The following is a 5,000-nucleotide window of genomic DNA, read 5'->3' on the forward strand; positions in this document are numbered from 1 at the left end:
TCAAAATTGTGCAGTTTGCTTTATGGAAGCACTGCTTCCCTGCTCGCGCAGGCTCCCTCACAATGTTGAATGTTGACACGCACACAACTTGCAAAAAATGTAACTGCTTTGAGTGAAGTGCGCTTGCGGGTTGCACACCTTCTGTCATTAATAGGCTACTAGATGCTCTTGTTCACATTGAAAGCAGTGGCAGTCCTAGCTTGTATCACACCGTGACATTTTTCTGGAGGCAGTTGGTGTTGTGGATGACTTCAGACTAGTCATTAGCTAGTTCTGTTTCCCGCTCTCACTATTAAGCTACTCTGATGGGTTTTATTTTTTGTGGATGTTCTTGTCGCCCTCCCAGACAATGAGTGTGTGCGCACGCGCACACACACACACACACACACACACACACACACACACACACACACACACACACACAAACACTCGTAGAGCAACGCAGTTTAACTTAACAAAGAAGGCATTCTCTACCGCGACATTTTGAACGGCAGATTTTTATACAGGCAGTGATGTAGGAGGCGGCCTGATTCCACGCACCCTGCTCATGACTGGGTAAAGCACACCACCGCAACATGCGTCTCCACGGCTTGAGGAGGAGGATTCCTATTTCCTAATAAACTATCTCAAATTCATCTTTACTCAGACACTGTTAGTAACTGTATTGTGAATTTAGAACAGTAGCACGTTACTCTACTTGTTACTGACAAATGTAATGTGATTACAGTAACACGTTACATATGCACACACAGGGGGTGATGTGGCTGTGACGCTATCAATATGCTAGCTCCAAATATCAACCAAGCATTCATTCCCACACCTAGTTTGGTTAGGTATATGTGGATATGTCTACACCTGTGTGTATGTGTGTATGTTTGTGTGTGTTTGAGAGAGAGAGGGTTTGTGTGTGTATGGGTAGGTGTTTATATGTTGTTTGAGCACATTAAGCTGCTCCTGCATATTTCATCTGTTCTAAGGATGAGGACGTGACATCCACACTGTTTTATTCATCAGCCAACCTGAGCCAAGGCACCAAGAGCATGACTTAAAGTGTGTGTGTGTGTGTGTGTGTGTGTGTGATTGCTAGGGGGTTGGATCCATGCGTATGAGTAATGATGTCTGTCTGATGATATATTTCTGTTTGTGTGCGCGTGTGCGTTTGGTGTGTGTTTGGTGTGTGTGTGTGTGTGTGTGTGTGTGTGTGTGTGTGTGTGTGTGTATCTATGCCTCTTTGTATTTTTGAGAACCTCTTTTTCTTCATGTTGCTTGAAGTGGCTTTGCCCATGATTGATTTTGGATTTTGTTTGTGTGTGTGTGTGTGTCAATGTTGGTGTTTGTGTGTGTGTGTGTGTCCGTGTTGGTGTTTGTGTGTAATGACCATTTCAAGAGGAATGAAAAATGCATGAGGTGCCTATGCATACCTATACCCTGTATTGAGAAGGCATCAGCCTCTGTTTCTCCATCACATTCAGACACACACACACACACACACACTCACGCACACACAGAGCATCGTTCAGCTCCCTCTCGTCTGATTTTTCCCACATGAATAGATTGGATTTCACAGCATGGGTGGTTATCACTGGGATGAATGGCGCAGTGGTTAGGTAGACATGGCCCACATAAGCCCTGGGGAGCGCAGATATGACTCCATCACGTAACCACTGACGATTGCATATTAATGGAGGGTTTAGATCAGGGGCTCCGAGCAATAAAGCTGGGTGATCCTTTATGCGTTTAGCACGCATGCATGTAGGAATGTGTGTATGTACTCGTAGTATGTTGAAGGAAATAAACACAACACGCGAGAAAGAGAGAGTGAGAGTGAGAGAGAGATGGAGAGAATGAGAGGGAGAGCTGTAGGCTACTTCGTCCATAGCAGTTGTAACAGTGTAGCTATGCTATTACATACATTGGAACACCTCCAGGAAAAATGGCTAACAGCACAGGATATGCATTTATGTATGTACACTATATCCATCTGTATGTGCACTATACCCATATGTATGTATGTGCACTATACCCATATGTATGTATGTGAACTATACCCATATGTATGTATGTGCACTATACCCATATGTATGTGCACTATACCCATATGTATGTATGTGCACTATACCCATATGTACACTATACACCAGGGATAGAAATTAACCACCCGCCCCCCCCGCCCGCCAAATGCGTGTAGTTTTGTGCGCTGGCGGGTGAATTTGGTCAACTTACCAGCCACTGTGACGGGTAGAGCTAGCATACCACAAATAGTCAGATCCGGTCTAATTTTCATACTTATTGAGGGTTAAAAAAGAGAGTGTCTGTAGGGATCATGTAGCCCTACGCGTTACCAGCCTATAAGGGTAAATCGGCTGATGTGAAGTTCTACAACTTCGTGAGTGAGCCACCGCAGCCTATAGGCACTGGTGCAGCGCTTCATTTTCACTTCACTACCATTAAGAAACTATGCTTTCATGTGCCACTGCTAGATTATTATAGGATGACTGCATAGACATAAATCTAGTGAGATCTGTGGATCTGCGTTATATCTTCACAGGCTAATATTCTCATGTAAATAGTTCTCTTTTGAATTGGCCCGTATAGCTATTATAATCCGGCCCGCGACACGCTGCTATTTAGACCTATGAGGCAGACGGACATCTCCACACCCATTCGTCGTGGTGTAATATCTCTCAAACTTTTCATTCAAGAAATCACAAACCGTATATCAGAATAAACAGCAGAACTTACCGAACACAAAGGTGTAAAGCATTCCCTTATATAAGTTATAGCCGTTCCAGAGTAATCCGGTTTTGAAATTGAAGCATGTCTACACGGTCTCCAACTTTGGGCTTTTGTCATACATGATAAGGCCAAATACAAAATACATGTTAACAATATCGCTTAGTATAACTGTACAACCAGAGTTTTTCCAATGTACAGTGTAGTTTCAGAAAATGCTAAGCATGCATATTACGTTTCTTAAAGCTGAGCTGTGCTTAAATTGTTCAGTGCATGATTTCATAACGGGCCAAATAGAAAATAAATGCTAAATGTTAAATAGGCTTAATGCTAAAAAAGCCTTGATGCCTAAATATTAAATAATATAATGTACACTATAGTTAGATCAAGTTGGAGAGTTGGATTATAGGATGCTCCAGAACTCACACAAACGGAGTCTTAAAGGAGCCACACCACTTTTACAGTATGACAAGACCCAGCATATGAATGTGGTTCTGTTGACCTTTAGTTTTGTTGCTATTGTGCTTGGAGGACAGCTGGTAGGTTTAGGGCAAAACTCATCACATTTTTTAGTCGTATTGCAATAATGCAGATTACCGTGATCATTTTGGGTAGCCTACTATAATCATGATATCACATTTTCATGCCGTTTCTCTAGTGGCTGGTAAAAAAGTTGAGTGGCTGGTAGATTTTGGAATCCACCAGCCACAGTGGCAGGTAGAAAAAATATTTAATTTCCATCCCTGCTATACACTATACCCATATATATGTGCACTATGCCCATATGTACACAATGCACACACAGAAAGCACTATAGTATGCACACACATGCACACACAGAAAGCACTATGCACACACACACATGCACACACAGAAAGCACTATGCACACAGGGACAAGGTACCATGGGCAGTTAATCTGGTCCACAGCATGTGTTTAATGAAACTGCACTGCCTTATTTTGATGAGTTCCCATATTGTTATTTCATCATGCGGGGCGATCCATCCAAACTAGTTCTCACTTCCCAATGAAGTATGAGATCCTGGATGGAGCCAGGAAGACCCTCAGTCTACACAGATGAGTTATCGGGGGTTTTTCGGGGATGGATCACCCTATATGTCGGAAACTCATATTGAACCTTCCAGAATAAGAGAAAGCAATTTAATGTTGCGTTAGTTTTTTTTTAATTACTTTCTGATTGTATTTCCCTGCAAAGGATTCATCATCCTGCGTGATAAATATGATTGTAATGTTAATTAACGCAGTGCACGAGTTAGGTCCCACCATGAATTCTTGTCGAGTCGTGAAGATTTATGAGGGCAAATATTCATAACATCCAGGGATTTCCTGAAACACGCCCACACCAGAACATCCATCGAGGAACACTAACGCTAGTGGCAACAGAGTGTGCGTGTGCGTGTGCGTGTCGTGTGTGTGTATGTGTGTGTGTGTGAACAGATAACTCTCTACTCTCAACAGAATCTGCGAATCTGCACGTGTGTGAGAGTGTGTGTGTGTGCTAACAGATAACTCTCTACTTGCTACAATCTTAGCTGGAGGTCTCATGTCTGACCACATGTTGGGGCGTGCTTGCACTGCTCTACTCTAGTCCTGTGTGGGCAAGAGGAGCTTGAACATACCCATCTGGAGAGACAGCGGGATGAGAGGTGGACTTCAAGTGATTCAGACTGATTGCTATATTAGTTTATAAGTTTAAATCAACCCAAATGCACATTGAAATCTTTGTCTTTCAGTCTTTGGTTGAATAGACTGTACTGATAGAGAGAGAGGGGAGAGAAAACTGTTAAGCGTAGCTTTGATTTGGCATTTCCGATGTTGACTTGTTTCAACCTCTCCTTACACTAGCCCTGAAGTCCACTCCAGTCCAGTGCTATGATCTCCTACTCTAGTCCAGTGCTACGATCTCCTACTCTAGTCTAGTGCTATGATCTCATCCCCTACTCTAGTCCAGTGCTATGATCTCATCTCCTACTCTATTTCAGTGCTATGATCTCATCCCCTACTCTAGTCCAGTGCTATGATCTCATCTCCTACTCTAGTCCAGTGCTATGATCTCATTTCCTACTCTAGTCCAGTGCTATGATCTCCTACTCTAGTTTAGTCCAGTGCTATGATCTCCTACTCTACTCTAGTCCAGTGCTATGATCTCCTACTCTAGTCCAGTGCTATGATCTCATCTCCTACTCTAGTCCAGTGCTATGATCTCATCTCCTAGTCTAGTCCAGTGCTATGATCTCCTAGTCTAGT

General features: G+C 42.9%; 1 protein-coding gene across 1 annotated transcript in view; it reads left to right on the forward strand.

Annotated features, from left to right (window-relative positions):
• nbas (NBAS subunit of NRZ tethering complex) overlaps positions 1–5,000 on the forward strand; it is a 201,557-nt gene that overhangs the window by 97,521 nt on the left and 99,036 nt on the right.

The sequence above is a fragment of the Alosa alosa genome, chromosome 8 (genome assembly GCF_017589495.1).
Source record: "Alosa alosa isolate M-15738 ecotype Scorff River chromosome 8, AALO_Geno_1.1, whole genome shotgun sequence".
In the NCBI taxonomy this organism is placed as follows: domain Eukaryota; kingdom Metazoa; phylum Chordata; class Actinopteri; order Clupeiformes; family Clupeidae; genus Alosa; species Alosa alosa.